Source organism: Dermacentor silvarum, chromosome 10 (assembly GCF_013339745.2).
Source record: "Dermacentor silvarum isolate Dsil-2018 chromosome 10, BIME_Dsil_1.4, whole genome shotgun sequence".
NCBI classification, from domain to species: domain Eukaryota; kingdom Metazoa; phylum Arthropoda; class Arachnida; order Ixodida; family Ixodidae; genus Dermacentor; species Dermacentor silvarum.
This window is the reverse complement of record NC_051163.1, coordinates 98,680,475-98,689,767: the sequence shown is the minus strand read 5'-3', so window position 1 is coordinate 98,689,767 and position 9,293 is coordinate 98,680,475. Positions and strand designations below refer to the sequence as shown.

Here is a 9,293-nt window from a genome sequence, read left to right as displayed (position 1 = left end):
TAGGTGCCGTCTTAGCCCAGCGTCAGCGTGGCCAGGATCGCGTTATTGCTTATGCAACCCGCCTCCTATCACCATCGGAGCGCAACTATTCCATTGCGGAAAGAGAATGCCTTGCTGTTGTCTGGGCAGTTGCGAAGTTCCGCCCTTACCTTTACGGTCGCCCTTTCTCTGTCGTCACTGACCATCATGCTCTCTGCTGGCTCTCATCGCTAAAAGATCCTACAGGCTGGCTTGGTCGATGGGCTTTGAGACTACAAGAATTTTCATATTTCGTGGTGTACAAGTTTGGCCGCCTGCACCAAGACGCTGACAGCTTGCCGCGTTACCCTGTTGACGACTCTGACTCATCCAATACTGACAGTGCTGCTTCCGTTTTTTCAGTATCCCAGCTCCTTCATTTCGCCGACGAGCAACGTCGTAATGCCTACACCAGAGCACTCATCGACCGTTTGGAACACTCTCCGGCCGATACTACTCTATGCCCCATCGTACTCCGCGACGGTACTCTATACCGTCGTAACCTTCATAGGGACGGCTCCGAGTTCCTACTTGTAGTCCCTAAACACCTCCGCTCAACCGTTCTAGAAGAGATTCACGGCGCCCCAACGGCAGGACACCTCGGCGTCTCTCGAACCTATGACCGAGTACGTCGCTGTTTTTTCTGGCCGGGCTTTGCCCGTTCCGTACGGCGTTACGTCGCCGCTTGTGAACTTTGCCAACGACGCAACAAGCCTTCCCAGCTCCCCGCTAGTTACCTGCAGCCGCTCCACATCCCTGCCGAGCCCTTTCATCGTGTTGGCTTAGATGTTCTCGGCCCCTTTCCGGAATCTACATCAGCAAACAAGGGGATTGCCGTCGCTGCGGACTACGCGACCCGCTATATCACTGTAAAATAATTTACACCCCTAAGGGTTTTTTTGAGTGTCTATAACTAACCCCCTAGCACCCTTGAAATAGGTGGATTTTATAGGTAATTACACCCTTATGATGGTTCTTCTAATTTGCAATAACACCCTATCCCTTGAGGGTGTTTTGAACAATATATTACCCTTTGACCTATGGGGTGTAAGGGTGCGATCAGGAATATATTACCCCTTCCCCTATCGGGTGGGTCTAAGGGTGTTATGACCATTATAATCGCCCTTGCTAAATATGGTGTGCTGTAGCAGGTACATATGTACTTCATTGTATGTTTCGTAAGTCTACTGTCAGGCTAACACAGAAATGTTATGTATGGTGTGCATATTATAGGTGATGTGTTTCCAAATGTAGGGCGTAACAACTTTGGGAGAAAACACGTAATCACATGTGAGTGTCTTGCCTGAAATGGTCAAATTTACCACAAATACACAAACACTGACTACATGGAGGGTCATTTATTCTAGCCTCCTGTACAATTTTAGATCTTGAACTAAGCCTTGTATGTGGTGACGAAGCTTCTGGCCATGCCCCTCGTTGAAGAACACTCGCATCCAAAACCATGTTTCAGGGCACAGGTGAGGCTAGTGATGCCTTTGTGTAGCTTGATTCCAATGTGGAAGGACGAGCCATCATAGATGAAGCCCTTTCTTCATTTATCACTCGAGCCATCTGCTTCTTTTCTACCTGCAAAATGATTTGTTGCAGTTTGATGTCAGGAAAAGTACATGTGACATGACAAGTAGGGCTTCTCTGCATGAGTCACTTTAATATTTCAATTTTCCGTGAAGACAAGGATAGAAAGAACAGATCCACAGATAGTGCTTACTTCCAAGAAATTCTTATATGGAAACCATAAATCATTTAATAATGCCACATCATAAATATAGGATAGACAGGCTACATGATTATATTACAGCAATAGCGCAGGACAGTGCTGTTGTTTACGACATGTGAACCAAAAGTAGCATTTAGCATGTACACAAATAAACATGCTCGTTTTCAGCTCAATCAATCGCTTACAAATACATCAGTACTTTCATGCGCAATAGGGTTACATGGGAAGTCACGTCAGCTCATTGCAACTTTTTTCCAACAAAGGAAGTCTTATTTACTACCACTGCAAAAAAAGAGTATGTGAAAAGCAGTTTTATAGGAAACTAAGTTAACCAAAACAAGCCTAGACACTACAATCTATACGAAAACGTAGGGCTCAGATGGTTCTTGCTGCTTTTGTTACTTTCTGTCGTAGTAATCTTAGGTTTTTAAATTCATTTCACAGATGTGCTCTTAATCATTTCATTGTCATGGTGATTGCTCTGCAAATGCTTATCAAGCATGGTTCCTTTAAAAGCATGTTACACAAAAATGTTAGTTGAAAGCATTACGTTGAGCATAACTTGAAGCAGTGCGAAGACGAGGACAAGAATCGAAAACAAACACAACAGCAGGAGTGTTGTACTGCCAACTGCAAATTTTATTGAAGGAACAACCAGCTCCATAACATGTCAAAAAACGAAAAAAAAGAAAAGAAAAAGGTTGAAAGGCAAGCAGACTGCATACAAGTAGACGTGCTTATCTAGAAAATGTATCTCAAGTTTTGTTACACTGAGTGACGCTGCCCTTACACATCTACCACCTGTTTTGATGATGTAACCTTCTACAATCTCTTTCTTTTTAGCTCTTTGCATGCTTCGGAAACCTAGTGTCACTGAATAATGAGGTACATGTGCATTTATTGCAATGCGCAGCTAAATGAATACAGTTCCTGTTTTTTACATTGTTTTTATGCTGCCTAGCTCTGTCATTAAAACATTGCCCGGTTTGTTCTACGTACGCTCGTCCACATTTTAACGGTATCTTGTAAACGACAGGAGAGATGCACTGCTCGTGTTTCCAATTTTTTATAGCATCGCATAGCTTCAAGAGTTTGCAGGGAGCGGAAAATACTAGCTTGATTTGGTGCCTGTTGGTCACTTTCTTAAGATTATGGGATAACTTGGTAACATATGCCTAAGGTCATGCCTATTACATGAAAAGGTCTCTTCTTTTTCCAGCATTTCGATTTTATTCCCGAGCGCTTTATTTTTTGCAGGAGTGTTTCACACGCAGCTTTTATGACGAAATATGGGTAGCCACCCATTTTTAAGGCGTTCTATCTGCTGTAAGAGGCTATTTTTCATTCGGTGCTCACAGGACTTGTTCATTGTGGCTTGAATACACGAGATGGCTATTCTCCTTTTCACGACTTTTGAATGGGCACTATCATAGGACAGCAAGCCTTTCTTTAGCCTGGGTTGATAAGTGCAGCAAGCATGTTGATTTGATGCACATTAAATACGAATATCCAAGAGCTGAATGCTATATTATTCGGCCTTTTCATAGGTGAACTCTAGTCCCCCACCGTATGTATATACAACAGATTCTCAGAATATTTTTCACTTCTTCGTCAAATCAATAGTATGGTCACTGCTTTAGAAGAACCAAGTCGTCGTCCACATAGCCGTAAATGTGAGTAACTGGGGAGTCAACTAAAGCGATGCAAATCCGTTTGTCAATGCTAGATAAAAATATATTTTATATATATATCGCTATATGAATATAGCGATATATTTTTATCTCGCAGTTCGCCTTTGAAAAGGCCAAATAATATAGCATTCAGTTCTTGGATATTCATATGTCATTTGCATCAAATCAACATGCTTGCTGCATTTATCAACCCAGGTCAAAGAAAGGCTTGCTTCCCTATGACAGTGCCCATTCAAAACTCGTGAAAAGGAGAATATCCATCCATAGCCTCCTCGATAACTCTGTGCCTGTCAAACGGCGCTCGATCGGCCGTCGCTTTCCCCTCTCTCTATTGATCGTTTCTACCGAGAGATGGCGCCACCGACGTTGACTAGCTCATGACTCCTGCCGTGTGCCCGCGTCTCTGTCTCTCCGTTACCTCCGCTGGGATCGCTAGTCGGGTGCATTGTTGTCGGTTTTCCTCGTGCAGTACGGTCAAACCTCGCAACGTTGGTGCGGTCCACGCATTTTAAACCTTCTTGGGTGATCGTGGACCTGAGCTTGACGCTGAGCGACCGGGATTGCTAGATGCTTTTGACGTGCGATCACGTTATTTAAAAAAAAAAAGAGAAAACCTTCGAAGAGGCCACGCTCTTTCACAGACATCATGTGCGGGTAAAGCACCGTGAACTTATTCACGTGGATACATATGTAACTTCGAGCAACGCATATATAGTGACAGAAGCGCCCTCGGGATTTTGTATGTCTGAACTGTTTGCATCTCGGGATTTTTTGTCCTCGTCTTGTTCACGCTGCTTCAAGTTAGACTCAAGATGAACTAACTCACCCAAATCAAGTTGTCATTACTTTGTTTTGTATGTTTCTCTGTTCTCTTTATGCAAATCATCATTAAGCTGGCTTGCATTTTGTTCTTAATCCCTGACCAACACAGTGGCTGGTAAAAAACCCCTTTGTCATAACTATTCAGCATCTCTACTTAAAAGCAGCCCGTGCCTACACCTTCTGACATCATCTTATAGACATATCCACTAAGCAACCACGTAATCCAGCTGGTAATTTTATTACTGAGATTTTCACTACGGACCTTACAAGCAAGAGCTGTTTAGCATCTTATCATTTAGGTGCTTTTATCAGGAACAAAATAAATATATCATGCTTAACAGAAGTTTAGCTTTTTTAACCAAAGCACAGTTAAAGCCTTTGATGCATGAAGCTCAGTTAAGTTTGCCATCCTGTGCTTTCAATTGATCTTCCTGGTTATCTCATTTCGAGTTATGTATAGATGAAATTTTCTAATTGCCAACTTGTCCAGTCTGCATAATGCAGAAAACTCCTAGTGCACTTCTCAGAGTTGTTATGGCATTCTGAAATGTGATGATTAGGCTGCTGGCTGTTTAGCAAAGTAATGGCATTCTATAGAGACACACTGTGAACTTAAAAGATGTTTCAGTGAGCCTTATTGCATCAGCCAACGGCCAGCGTAGCTAGCCTGATCGTCCTGGAAATCTTTTGTAACTTATAAGCATAGTTCATTTCGCTTAGACATTTAGGACCAAACAATTTTCTCGAAATCAGTCTTTTTTTTATAACAGATAGTGTCCCTGCCAGTTTGGTGCTACTCGTGCAAAACACTGTTGCATGACTTCAATAAAACAGTACTGCACACTTAAGAGATTTTTTTTTTGCTCGCAGTGTCTAGTGATGTGCAATCATCTTTAGCAGCTGAGATAATTTGTGTTCCTGCAGGCAAACATAAAAATATACTGGGATTATTTGCCAAGCAAATACAATTATGTGAGTCGTGCTTACAACCAGTTAGAGCTGTGCTCTACCTTTAGCCAGGTTTGTTCACCACGTCAGGCCAGCACACGACTTGCGCAACAGGCACTTTTTGCATGCACAAAGATATTTCATGAGCTTATGGTGGGGTCAAAGCATGTCATCAATCATAAGCATTTAAAACTATTTCATGAAACACTTAGAATGCCTAATTTGCTTTGTATAAAGTTAGCAAAGGCACCAATTTTGAATTTATTGCATTTGGTTGACAGAACTAGTACATCCTGAAAAAAAAATGTCATAAAAGAAAACATGGCTTTCAACCTCAGAACAATTCTGCCTGTCAGGTATTATGGTTTCTTCAGAACTTATTTTCTCATACAAAGTGAGACCCATCGAATAACTTTTACCGAGACACAAATTAAGAACAGCAGCAACATCTCTCAAGGCACATTCATCAAAGGACTCACAGCATCATACACATTATCTTTAAGAAGAGCTTTAGCTCGGGCTCAACTCAGATGCCACCTATTAAAATACCTGCAAAACGCAGAAATGCCTTTGAGATCAGCACTGGGCCGATTTTAATGAAATTTGTTGCATATGAGAGAGCAAGTTAAATTCTTATGACTGCGGGAAGCGAAATTTCGATTCAGGGCCTGAATGTTTTAAACGACCTTTTCAAAAATTGGTAGGTTTGAAAAAAATAGAAGCACTAAGTTTACAATTCGGTAGCTCTGCACCATGAACAGATATCACAGGTCTGTAAATTGCATCAGTCACAGCATCCAAAGCGGATAAGCTTTATATGTCAATTTATATCTTACGTGATTTGTTACATTGCTTACAAAGGGTTTGCAAAAGTTATACTAACATATCAGTGGTTTATTTTAGTCATGTATAGTATATCAATTTTGTCTGCTTTAGATGTACTATTAGGTGCAATTTGCTGAACTGTGACATCGTTTTTCATTGCTGGGTTACATATTTGTAAACTTGATGGTTCTGTTTACGGAGAATTTGCGATTTTTGCCAATCTTTATTAAAAAATTGACGACCTAACTCAGAAATTCACAACAGTCACTAGATTCCAACTTTTTTTAAACGCAGCAAACCCCATCAAATTCTGTGCACTAGTTGCCTCGAAAAACTATTTCTCCTCTCCCATGTACTTGAATAGGAGACAGCAAGCTAAAGCTTCCTCTTAAGGTGCAAGTGTCTTTTTTTTAGACAAACTAGTTGCATGTATAATTTGTTGAAGCCTATAAATTTAGCTGTCACAGCTATGGAAAAATAACAAGGTGAGAAAGACGTGTTGGTACAATTTCAGCTATTACATACAGCAACAAAAGTTAAAGTAAAGAAATCTCACTGCTCGTGTGCCCTAGCTCCATTCAGTTCCATTTGTCATATCCACTCCCATCCTGATGGCAACAGAAACGGGAAGCCAGAGGCGTGGTTTAGAAAGCAGACCGGAGGAGCTGATATACTACTTGACATCAAGAGTATAAAAGGGAGATGAGCACGCCATGTAATGCGTAGTGCAGATAACCGGAGCATATTGAGTTACGGATTGGATGCCAAGGGAACAGAAGTGTAGTTTAAGACTGCAGAGATAGGCTGTGTGATGAAATTAAAAAATTTGCAGGCATCACTTGGAAATCAGCTAGCACAAGACAGGTAATTAGAGATCAATGGGAGAGGTCTTCATCCTCCAGTGGAAAACAGCTAGCACAAAACAGGTAATTAGAGATCAATGGGAAAGGTCTTCATCCTCCAGTGGAAAACAATATGTAGGCCGATTATGATGAAAAAACTATACCTGTCAGCTCAGATGTCTTCACTGTCTTTTCAGCAATGCGTAGATCCAAGGAGGACTGTCAGTTCCCATGCAATTGCTTCACGCTGATTGTAACTGCATGGGTTTAGGAAAAGAACTCTCCGTTAATAACACCCGAGATTTACCACGAAATAAAAGCACCGTTCAAAACTACAAATAGAATTAAGCATTTACCACATTAATATAAATGTATAAAGGCAAAGAATATTTACAATAACCATAAGCTTTATCACAAGACATAAGAATAAGGTCGTGACACGTATGGTAGCCATCGCACGTTCGGTAAAATTTATTTCAGAAATATTGCCGACCTCTGACACGATGCCTTAGGCAGGGTGGGTCATACAAGAAAGCATAAATAGTAATAGTAATAGGAATACCTGCGGGAAACCAAGAAACGAGTTCAATGACGAGACAAACAGCTTCTTAGGCTCTGAGTACTTATGCAATAAAGGTAAATTTATTAACAAATCGCGTAATCGCGCGTTCATCCGCAACAGCACGACAGCGTCTAGAGCGAACGAGCTGAACGGAAAACGAAGGATAAGTACACAGTCGGGATGGTGGTGGTTTTTTTTGTTCTGTATTAGTTCTAGCGATGAAAGCACAACCGCTGCAAGCTAGCTGCGCCATTACCTACCAGCTGACCTCCGACCTAAAAAACAATTAAGAGTGCGAATGCGCAAGGGCCATTTAATACGGGCGTCACAGGGCACACTTGATCGCGATCGATCCCGATCGGGATCAAATTTCAGGTCACGATTCCTTGCTCAATCTGCGAAAGGGAGCCAATCGTGATCGAAAATTTCGATCCAGATCGGGCTCGATCGCAATCGAAAGTGGCCGTGTTACACCGGTATAACATTAAGTCTGCACCCATATTTAGTTGCATAATGAGCCAACTAGCGAAACCAAAGAATTATTTACCTGCCTGCGCCGAATACTGGCGGGTAGCAGAACTTAATGCTCTACAATTCTATGTGTTGTCACAGATTAGTTGAGGACACTGAAATTTGTATGAAAAATGCCATTTTTTTTTACATCAGTACCCGTGGGCTCCGGCGGAAATACACAAAACTCACTCACATACAAAACACCTCGTGCAGTCTTTTAAAGAACTTACGCGAAAATTACTACCTCAATGACGCACTACAAAAACGCGACGTTGAACGTAGTACATACCTTTTATATGAGCAGTCCATGCGCATTGCGAATGTCCCTCGGTGTGAAGGCGAAGCGCTGTCACGATGTGCACTCAGTGCACGCCATTTCTTCAACGTAGTGGAGAACGATGTCGAGGATGGATTCCGCCGAAAAAAACGTGCACTTCACTGTTCAGGCCAACTGCAAGCGGTTTTCTCCTTTGCCACGAATCACGGCTGTCGTAGGCATAGCAGACACGGTCACAAAGAAACACCGATGTTGTAGGCCACTACGGCCTTTCTTTCTCACGCATTTCGCATCGTCTTCAGTTCGAACGCTCACTTTGCGTCAATGACCACAAAAGTACACTAAAACAACTAGATGCTGCAACTAAACGCCGCCAGAAACAATCTAATTACTCACAACTTCAGGACCGTCACGGAAAACACACACACATGCACCCCGCGCAGCCCGCCATGAGACTCAGTAGCGATAGCCGTGACACCTGTCGATGATAGTTACTGCGATTTCGGTTTCGCTTTGAAAGCACAAAAACAAATCTTCGTTGACACTACTTGTGTATATTCCTTTCTAAGCTATTCATTCTACGCTACTTCTAAGCTATTTTCTGTGCTTACAGGCAGTTTCACTGGAACTTTAACTGCATAAGCATTAGCTGATATGAAATTAAATGGCAGGACAAGGGGGGGAGGGCTATTAATTTGCATGTAATTACATATAAAATATAATTGAGTGCGATTTTTCTTTTTCTTTTTTTTTTTGCTTGGACGTTTATCTGTAAGGCGAGGTGCCCTTTCTGTTTCTATAAGATGCTGAGCTGCTTACGAGTCTGTTTTCTTTTATCCACCGAGAAATAAAAAAAACTTTAATTGGCATTTTCAAGACGTTCACAATGCGCGTGTTTCTGAAGTGGTGTACTCACTAAAATAGTAAATGCCTTAACGAAATGCAAGTTATAATAGTTATAATTTCCAGTACTCAGTACGCGCGCCTGTCATATACCTGTCTCGCCAGGAAAGACAGGCGAGTGTCGCGCATGTCTGCATATACCCGACAGCGCGAA

General features: G+C 41.9%; 1 long non-coding RNA gene across 1 annotated transcript; it reads right to left on the bottom strand.

Moving 5' to 3' along the window:
• Positions 1 to 1,363: 1,363 nt before the first annotated feature.
• LOC119466351 (uncharacterized) lies at positions 1,364 to 8,765 on the bottom strand. The gene is made up of 3 exons (XR_005195096.2): positions 8,249 to 8,765; positions 7,049 to 7,141; positions 1,364 to 1,605 (listed from the first exon to the last, which is right to left on the bottom strand). It is a non-coding gene; the product is annotated as an uncharacterized LOC119466351 (long non-coding RNA).
• Between the last annotated feature and the right edge of the window lie 528 nt (positions 8,766 to 9,293).